The sequence below is a fragment of the Mirounga angustirostris genome, unplaced genomic scaffold (genome assembly GCF_029215605.1).
Source record: "Mirounga angustirostris isolate CCGP_5_RB_7025 unplaced genomic scaffold, mMirAng1.0.hap1 SCAF_6, whole genome shotgun sequence".
Taxonomy (NCBI): Eukaryota; Metazoa; Chordata; class Mammalia; order Carnivora; family Phocidae; genus Mirounga; species Mirounga angustirostris.
In genome coordinates, this window is record NW_026991714.1 from 87,992,588 (window position 1) to 88,003,220 (window position 10,633).

Below are 10,633 nucleotides of genomic sequence, written 5' to 3' on the forward strand. Positions count from 1 at the left end.
CCTCTTTGTTTCCTAAGAAAAAGATGATACAACATCTATGCTGGGCATGAGGAAGAGGATCTCAACCAGGCAAGTCATAGAATGTTCCAGAAAAACGTGAAACTGGCCTGTAAGTGGCAATTCTTACTGCCTTGGGAGCCAGTTGCTATATCAACTTTTTTTCTAAAATTGGACCCATCCTCAGGGAAAGCCTCCAGGAGGTGAGAGCTCGTGTTCTCTTTCATAATTTTTCTGAAGCAGTGACTTTCTTGAGAGACATACTGAAGGAGTTAAATTCACTAAAAGGAATCTCTCCTTCCTTGTGATCTGCCCTGCCCCTCCCCTTTCCAATCGGGTGGGCTGAGGCTGCAAGCAGCTGTGCAGAACTCCTGTACTTGACCAGCAGTTTCTATTCCCACTGGGAAGTTCTCCTCAACTTTGTCAGAAGGACTGAGTCACACTTTGCTGAATTCCTCCAGTGATCTTTTGTTTCTCTTATTTATTAGCACTCTGGACAACTGCCCAGCCAGTGGAGAGACCACCTCTTAGCTCAGTTCTGCTTAAGATTACTGGTGGTGGTAATGGTTGATGGCTGGGCCAATTTTTGACAAGGATGTTTATTTAGGTTTTAACTTAAACATCACTTTCTTCACAGAGGCCTTCCCTGACCACCCTAACTAAATCAGCTCCGCTCACTGCCCATGTTACTCTATTTTATCTTTGTCACTGCTCTTATCAGTACCTGCCATTAACTTATCTACTCATTGGCCCAGCAAGATCCTCAAGAGCAGAGACTTTGTTTACCCCCATTGTCAAGAGTAGTGCCAGGACCCAGAAGGGGTTCCTGTTTGACCAGTTGACCAGTATGACCAGTATGACCAGTTTGACCAGTATGCTAGCAGAGGGTTTCCAAAAGAAAGTAGTTACATGAATTTCGTGTCTATATCCTGGTGGTGTGGCTTAATGCACATCTCAGTATGATTTTCAGCTTTAAGGATACAAAAGAGTAAATCCTATCCTTTAGGCACCACCATGACTTTGGGAAAATTCTGGATGGAAATGCATTTCACAATTAAGTGGCTAAAATGTCTTTAACTTGTGCTTGCTTCTGCAGCACATATACTAAAATTGGAAGGATACAGAGAAGATTAGCATGGCCCTGTGCAAGGATGATATGCAAATTCGTGAAACGTTCCATATTTTTAATAAAACAAGATGAAATCAGAGAGGGAGACAAACCATAAGAGACTCTTAACTATAGGAAACAAACTGAGGGTTGCTAGAGGGGAGGGGGGTGAGGGGATGGGGTAACTGGGTGATGGGCATTAAGGAGGGCACTTGATGGAATGAGTACTGGGTGTTATATAAGACTAGTGAATCACTGACCTCTACCTCTGAAACTAATAATACATTATATGTAAATTAATTAAATTTAAATTTAAAAAATGTTTTAAAAGTAAAATAAAATGTCTTTAACTTTTGGCAAATTACACCCTTCCCTACTGAGCATCATGCCATTATTATCAGCTTCAGAAAAAGCATCCGCAAGGCAGACATGACAAGGTATAAGTCTAAGAACTGGAAGATTAAATCTGAGTTAAAATTTTACTCCAGCAAGGTAAGGCACTTTAGTTCTACTCTATTTTTTTTTTTTTATTTGAGAGAGAGAGAGAATGAGAGAGAGCACATGAGAGGGAGGAGGGTCAAAGGGAGAAAAGACTCACTGCCGAGCAGGGAGCCCGATGCGGGACTTGATCCAGGGACTCCAGGATCATGACCTGAGCCAAAGGCAGTCCCTTAACCAACTGAGCCACCCAGGCGCCCTATTTTTTTTTTTTTTAAGATTTTATTTATTTGACAGGGAGAGATACAGTGAGACAGGGAACACAAGCAGGGGGAGTGGGAGAGGGGGAAGCAGGCTTCCCGTTAAGCAGGGAGCCCGATGTGGGGCTCGATCCCAGCACCCCGGGATCATGACCCGAGCCGAAGGCAGACGCTTAACGACTGAGCCACCCAGGCACCCCTTTAGTTCTACTCTAATAATAACTTCTCACGAGTTCAGAAGTTATGAATCAGAGACACGGCCTAATGAAAGGTGATGCACATCCTGGTCTCTCAGTTAACTGACTGGATGGTTGTGCTGGCTCTCAGGAAAAAAAGAAAAAATTAGGAGGTAACACCTTTCATTTTTCAAGTTAAACATTTTGTCTTAAAAAAAAAAAAGCACAGAAGATTTTAATGTAAAAAACACAGATCACTAAAACTTTCTGGACTGGACAGCTGAGATGCCGTCCCTGGCCTTACTCTAAGTCACCCAGGACTGCACCTCAAAGGCCGGGACAGGTGGAGGGAGGAAGCTGCTTGTCCCACTGCAGCTGGGAGCCCCCACTGAGAGCCACACCTGCAGCTCTTCAAGCAGCCAGGACCTTGCTCAGTGGCAACAGCAAGGGGGGCCCGGGGGGGTGGCTGGGGTTGCTGTGGTTCTGCTATCAGAGACTCAAGTCCATTGTACTACCTGACTCCTATTTTTCTCCAAGGGCTGGGAAAACTAGAGAAAATACTTGTTGCCTCCCTAATCCCCTGCTGTCTGTTTCCACACTGACATGTCACTGCCCTGCTGAATGCCCTCCAGGAATGCCCACTTCCTACACGGGAGTCTCACACACCATCAAGATGCAGGCTCCTGATCGGTCTGCCCTGGACCCCATCACTCCCTGACACACCCGATGCCCAGATTGGCCTGGGTTTCCAAGTTCCCTGACTTTGTCCTGTTTGGAATAGGACAGAAAGGCAGAAGAGAAGAAAAGAGACCCTGTGTTGGTGGCTTCCAGGCTTAGGATTAGGCTGAGACAGAGAGCAGGGAGGTCAAGGTTAGTCAGATCAGAAATGAGCAACCCAGAAGCTGAGCAAGGGCAGAGGCTGTGGCTGCCGAGAAAGGGATTCATTTCATCGATTCTAAGACAAACCTGATTTTACAATCAAACTCTATTCTCTCTCTGAAGTCAGGATGCATCTGTCTCACAATAAATGATGTCCTAGCATTCTGTGATCATTTAGCTGGTACTATTTTTAAGTGATACGACGAAGTCATGGTACGTCAGCTTTCCCAGCATCCTGGAGGGCAGATGTAGAAAAAGTTACAGAGGATGGATTTCCAGCAAGTTCCTCAGCTTGGCATCACAGCACCTTCTCCACAACCAGTGAGCCATGGCTGTGGTCTCCTTACCAAGGTGTGGAGTGGGAGCAATCCTCTCAGGAGCTTTCCCGGTGTAACTGGAAACAGCCCCCATATGCAGAAGGCAGGCTGAGACTGAAGAAAGAAGCAGGCTACTCCATGCTGGTGGGAGGCAATTTTAATAATAACAAAGCCAACTCATGTAGGAGGCTTGTCTTGGATGCAGCAAGACCAATGGATCCCCACAACTGTCCTCCAAATCTTAAAAGTTTATAAAGAGTTTCTAACTGGGCTTAGTCTCATGTACTGTGCAAGCATTTTCAGCATCATATCATCATCTCAAGGCTGTCCTTGGTGCAAACTCTTGGAACAGACATGCCAAGTGGAACCCACATTCCAAGAACAGAGCGGGGAGTGAGGAGGCCCGGAGTGCTTGGGTCCAGCTCACATCTTTTTTATCACATTCCTCAACAGGTGGGGAGGCCTTCTTTGGGTACCCTCTCTCAGCATGAGCAGTGGAAGCTGCCCCTTATATCTGCTATTTCTGTATTCTTCAGAGTTCTCTTTCCTTCTTATTAGTCAATCCTTGTTACTCTGACCACCATAATTGGTTTTGTTGTTGTTGTTTGTTTCCCTGGTAGAATTTAGTGATTCATCAGTTGCCTATAACACCCAGTGCTCATTACATCCCGTGCCATCCTTGATGTCCATCTCCCAGTTACTCCATCCCCCCACCCACCTCCCTTCCAGGAACTGTCAGTTTGTTTCCTAGAGTTGTAAGTCTCTTATGGTTTGTCTCCCTCTCTGATTTTGTCTTATTTTATTTTTCCTTCCCTTCTCCTATGTTTATGTTTTGTTTCTTAAATTCTACATATGAGTGAAATCCTATGGTATTTGTCGTTCTCTGACTGACTTATTTTGCTTATTAGCATAACATCCTCTAGTTCCATCCACGTCATTGCAAACAGCAAGATTTCCTTCCTTTTGATGGCCGAGTAATAGTCCATTGTATATACAGTCCCACAGTAATTATTATTTTTTTTAACGATTTTATCTTTATCTGAGACAGAGCGAAAGAGACACAGAGCACAAGCAGAGAGAGAAGCAGGCTCCCCGAAGCAGGGAGCCCGATGCGGGACTCGATCCCAGGACCCCGGGATCATGACCAGAGTCGAAGGCAGACGTTCAACCGACTGAGCCACCTGGGCGTCCCAGTCCCACTGTAATTATTAATACAACAGTCCCCCCTTACCCACAGAGGATACAATCCAGGACCCCTAGTGGATGCCTGAAACCATGGACAGTAACAGACCCTATATAGACTATGTTTTTTCCTAGACATACATACTTGTGATAAAGCTTAACTATAAATTAGGCACAGTAAGAGATGAACAATAATAACTAATAATAAAATAGAACAATTATAACACTAGGCTGTAATAAAAGTTATGTGAATGTGATCTCTTTCTCAAAATAGCTTGTTGTACTGTACTCACTCTTCTTCATCTTGTGATGATGTGAGATGATAAAATGCCCACATGATGAGATTAAGTGAGGCAAATGATGTAGGCATTGTGACCTAGTGTTAGACTACTATTGCCCTTCTGACAATATGTCTGGAGGATCATCTGCTTCCAGACCTCAGTTAACCTCAGTAACTGAAACTGTGGAAAGCGAAACTTTACATGGGGCGGGAGGGGGGGTGGTTACTGTACGAAACCCTCTCTGGTCAAATTAGTATGTGGCTCCTCTCCTGATTGGATTTGAACGGGTACAACACAAATAGCCTCTGTTTTGTGAAAAAGAAAAAGAGAAGGAAGAGATGGAAAAAGAGAAGGAAAAGATGGATAAAGAGAGAGAAAAGGAAAAGAAGGTAGAAAAACAGGTAAGAGACAATAAACAGCAAGAAGAAAATAAAGGAAGGAAGCAGAGATAAATGAAACAGGGGTGGGTGGGTGAGGAAAAGACAGCCTCCCACTTCCTGTTTGCTCAGGCTCTGAATCCAGCAGTCCCCACTCCCCGCTGTCCTACCTCCTTATCCCCTCATACAAAGTAGCCAAGTAATTCAGAAGCCTGGCTAGGGAATTACTGAGGGAGCTGGTGAATCCCTCCGACCCTGGCAGCTCTCTTACATTTTACCCAGCCAGTTGGGGGAACCCGCCTGCCTCACCTGGTCCTGGCTACACAGAGCAGCACTATTCCCGAGGCTTTCTGTAGAAATCTGACCAGCATCTCTTTTTTGGAAAGTGCTAGCTCAGAGTAAGGCACAGAGCCCCCCCAGAGAGGACCACAAGTTCTGACACTTGTGTGGAAATCATCATTTCTGTGTATGATGATAAATTATAAGAAGAAAAGGAAAAAAAGCTTTATAATGAGAGAACAGCTACACAGACATGAGGCAGGAACCAGAAAGGGTATGGCTGTTGTAATAATTTGCGACTTAGGTAGCCCAAGACCACATCCCAGAAAATTTGCTCCTGGGAATTAAAAGCAAGCTAAGATCCAGATTCAGCACAAACACGTTTGCTTCTACCCATAACATGTGTGGCTGTTGAAAAGCATCCCTTATTCAACGGATAGACTGAAGATGTGTGTTACATTCTCACTTGCGTGCGTTGAGGGCGCTGGAGTGGGGAGGAACACAGTGAGAATCATTACCTCCGATGTCTAACTTTAGCACTGTTTATAACCACCTCAAGGGCTGGTTAAACTCAGAGTGTTGGGCTCTTCCCACAGAGTTTCAGATTTAGGAGGTCTGGGGCGTGGCCTCAGAACGGCAGGTCTAGGAAGGGCCCAGATGACACTAACCCCCACTTTGAGAAGCCCTGGCCTATCCTCATACGATGAGCTCATCAGCGGAAAGCAGGGGCCCGCCAGCCTCAGAGGCCAGAACCAGAGTGAGCACAGATCCCAGTGCTGCCTCTCACTGGTGGAATCACTTTAGGAAAAATGGTAGCCCTGTATCTTAGTTTCTTCATCCGTAAATTGGGGGTGATGATAATGGTACCTCAATCCTGAGATTAGCATAAGGATGAAAGGAGCTCAAACATGCAAAGTGCTTAGATCATGCTTGGCACATAGCAAGCCCTTTATAATTGTTTTCTTAAATAAAAATACAGGTCCTGGAGTCAGACAAATGGCTTAGATTTGGCTAGATTTAACCTTTCTGAGCTTCAGCTTTCTTATTTGTAAAAAGGATAAAAACAACACCTGTCTTACAGGGTTTTCATGAAGATTAAGGAAGCTAATACGTTGGTTATTATATCTTGGCAAATGAACATATATCCACCCTTCAGGCCCTCCAAAGGGCGGTTCGGCCAGCGAGGGGATTGGCTCTGTGGGGTAATGCTGCCCCCTGCTGGATAGCTATGCATCTTTAGAAATTAACTGGCCCTCTCTTCATCGAGCAAAAAAGCTAATAACCTTCAACAAGTTTATATTCTCTGAACACGTTTCTTTGGCCGCTGTGATCAAACATGATTGAATTAAATCACTCGCAGTAAATGGTTTTCCTCACTCGGCAAAAGAATGAGCCACTTGGCAACTTACTTTGGCTGCAGCCTCATTTCCAACTTTTATTTTTATAGAGAAAATTGGCTGTGTTGAGATATTCCTGTTTAAATTTTCCAGTTTTCATGATTGTTGCTTCCCTGGGAGTTGAGAATATTGGGATGACTGCCTAGTCGTGTGCTGGATGCTTTCCAGCTCACGTATCGGGCTCACGCGGCTCAGCAGCAGGCTGCACTTGAAACACTGAAGTGTTAAAACCAGGTCCCTGTGATTTGTAACGTGCCAAAACAGCTGGACAACATGTCAACGAGCAAGTGTCCCTCTGTGTTCTGATGAAGCGTTATTCATAAATGACGGGATTTGAATTTCTCTTAAGTTTCACATTACAAAATGTTATTCTTCTTTGATTTTTCCCAGTCACTTATAAAAGTAAAAACCAGCGGCGCCTGGGTGGCTCATCAGGGTAAGCATCGGAATCTTGATTTTTGCTCAGGTCATGATCTCAGGGTGGTGAGATCAAGCCCCAGGTTGGGCTCCGTGCTGGGCATGGAGCCTGCTTAGGATTCTCTCTCTCCCTCTTTCTTTGCCCCTCCTTGCCCCCCCATAAATAAATAAAATAGGGGCGCCTGGGTGGCTCAGTCGGTTAAGCGTCTGCCTTTGGCTCAGGTCATGATCCCAGGGTCCTGGGATCGAGTCCCACATCGCGCTCCCTGCTCAGCGGGAAGCCTGCTTCTCCCTCTCCCACTCCCCCTGCTTGTGTTCCTGCTCTCGCTATCTCTCTCTCTGTCAAATAAATAAAATCTTTTTAAAAAAATATTAATATCTATTTTATCTAATGTAACTTTTTGTCTAATGTAACTTTGTCTAATGTAACTTTTTGTCTAATGTAACTTCTATAAAGTTAATATCTATTTTGTCTGATGTTAATATAGCCACTTCAGCTCTCTCTTAACTATTTACATAGGATATCTTTTTCCATTCTCTCACTTTCAACCTTTTTGTGTCTTTGGATCTAGAGTCTCTTGTAGATAGCATATACTTGATCTGGTTTTTATCCATTCTGCCAATCTCTGTCATTTGATTAGGGAGGCTAATCCATTTACATTTGAAGTAATGACTGATAAAGAGAGATTTCTGTCATTTCGCTATGCTTTTCCTATATGCCTTACATCATTTTTGTCCCTCATTTCCTGCATTACCATCTTCTTTTGTGTTTAGTTGATTTTTTGCGGTGAAACATTTTAATTCTCTTCTCATTTCCTTTTTTATATGGTCTGTAGCTATCTCCTTTGTGGTTATAATAGGGGTTATATTTAACTTCTGTCTTAGTCTGTTCAGGCTATTATTGCCAGGTGAACTGGGAAAACCCAGGGCCCTGGGGCCTCAACCCAGCCAGACCCAAAGGTTCTTGGTCTTGTCACGAGAATAAATTCAAAGACAAACATGCAGCACAACAGACTAGAGACACCAACAGGAAAGTTTATTAAAGCAAAAGGTATGCTCGAGTTATGAGAGTAGGCGAGAGAGAGAGAGCGAGCAAGCTGTACACCCTGGGGGTTGGGTTTCTATCCATCTTTTATTGACAGTTGTTGACTAAGGAGTGGAACAGTCATTACTTGGGGCAGGAAAGCAGGGTTTCATGCTTTTTCTTACTAATTTGGTCAGGGTTTCCTGTCATGGTACCTGCCATCTGGTTTGATCCAGCTTCCTGTGGAGTGCTGCCAGGACAGGCCTCTGACCTTCCCGATAGTTGGTCATAATTTCCTTGTTGCTGATCTCCAGGTATCCTGTTAGAACCTAATTGCCTAATCTAACACTATAACAAAATACCATAGAGTGGCTAGTTTATAAACAATAAAAATGTGTTTCTCACAGCTGTGGAGGCCTCTTAGTCCAAAACCAAGCCACCAGCAAATTTGGTGTCTGGGGAGGATGCACTTCCCGGGTCATAGATGGCTCTTCTCACTGTGTCCTCATATGGCAGAAGAGGGGAGGGAGCTCTCTGGGATCTCTTTTATAAGGGCACTAATTCCATTTATGAGGGTTCCACCCTTATGACCTAAGCACCTCCTGAAGGCCCCACTTCCAAATACCATCACATTGAGGGTGAATTTTGGATGCATTCAGAATTTTGTTGCATTCAGTCTATAGCAACATCTTAAAGTTATAACATTCTACATTTATACGGCTTAACTTCAATAACGTACAAAAACCCTTTTCCTATACAAGTCCATCTCCATCCCCTTTCAGTTATTAATGTCACAAAATTGCATCTTTATGTATTATGTATCCAAAAACATAGACTAGTAATTGTTTTTTATGCATTAGTTTCTTAAACCATATAGAAAAAGTGTGGAATTACCAAATCAAAGTAAAAATAATACTAGCTTTTATTTTATTTATTTTTAAAGATTTTATTTTTTATTTATTTGACAGAGAGAGACACAGCAAGAGAGGGAACACAAGCAGGGAGAGTGGGAGAGGGAGAAGCAGGGAGCCCAATGCGGGACTCGATCCCAGGACCCTGGGATCATGACCTGAGCCGAAGGCAGATGCTTAATGACTCAGCCACCCAGGAGCCCCAATACTAGCTTTTATAACTGCTTACATATTTAACTTTATCAGAAATCTTTACTTTTCCATATAGTTTCAAGTTACCACTGTCTAGTTACTAATTACTAGTGTCTAGTGTCCTTTCATTTCAGTCTGGAAGATTTCCTTTATCATTTCTTGTAGGGCAAGCTTTTGTTTATCTGGGAATGTCTTCATTTCTCCCTCATTTTTGAATGACAGTTTGCAGGACATAGGATTCTTGGTTGACACTTAGTTTTCCTTCTGGTCTCTAAGGTTTCTGATGAGAAATCTGCTGGTAATCTTATTGGAAAAAATAAAATTATCTTCCTCGGGGCGCCTGCGTGGTTCAGCCTTTAAGCATCTGCCTTTGGCTCAGGTCATGATTCCAGGGCCCTGGGATAGAGCCCCGCATCAGGATCTCTGCTCAGTGGGGAGTCTGCTTCTCCCTCTCCCTCTGCCCCTCCCCCGCTTGTGCTCTCTCTCTCTCTGTCAAATAAATAAAATCTTTTTTAAAAAATAAAATAAATAAAATTGTCTTCCTTTTAGCTTTATAGGTGTATTAATAATGTACCTTATTGTGTCTTATGCAACAGAACATTTCTTATAGTATCATGATGTTGGTTGAGTTGTAGCATCATTTTGAGACCAATCATTCAGAATTTAAAGAAAAATGAATTAAGTATTTTAAGATTAGTTGCTAGGAGCTCTTTAAAAGCCAAACCATATTACAGATTTTCAAACTGGAAATGAAAAGACGACTGAAACATCTTACAGATCCTAATTTCTAATAAGGGAAATAACAATTGCTATAACCCACATAGACAGAAAGCTCTCTGGGATCCTTATTCTTGAGACCAAAAAGTAAGAAAAGCACTAGGTACTATCTCCAGCTGTGATTGGTCCATTTCTTGCTGATGACCTCATAAAGAACCTGTAAAGGAAAAACAAAACACATTTTTGTGTGTCTCCTCTACTCTCAATACTCTAGGACAGCACCACTTCATTTCTGACATCAGATGTGGGAAAGTCTCCATACACCAAGCAATTCTGTGACACCAGCTGGGGGTCCTATAATTTATCTCAATTCTGACACTATCTACCTGGAGATAGCATCAGATCCAACATGTTAAGGACCTAGTCCTACAAACTGTGCCCTCCCCTTCAGATGCCCATGGCAAGTCCAAGGTTGTTGTGCCCTGTGCTTCTGACTAACCAGCTATAGAATGGAGGTTACCATGAACCCCTCCGTAGATTCACAGAACTCTGGAACACAGTTTACTCACTAGATGGCCAGTTTATTATAAAAAGATATTGTTGTCAGGTGAACTGGGGAGACTCTGGGCCCTGGGGACTTAACCCAGCCAGATCCCAAGGATTTGCTGAAGGTTCTTGGTC

At 43.4% G+C, this 10,633-nt stretch overlaps 1 non-coding gene across 1 annotated transcript; it reads left to right on the top strand.

Annotated features, from left to right (window-relative positions):
• The first annotated feature begins 1,077 nt into the window (after positions 1-1,077).
• LOC123847184 (U6 spliceosomal RNA) lies at positions 1,078-1,183 on the top strand. The gene has a single exon (XR_006791438.1). It is a non-coding gene; the product is annotated as a U6 spliceosomal RNA (small nuclear RNA).
• Positions 1,184-10,633: the final 9,450 nt, after the last annotated feature.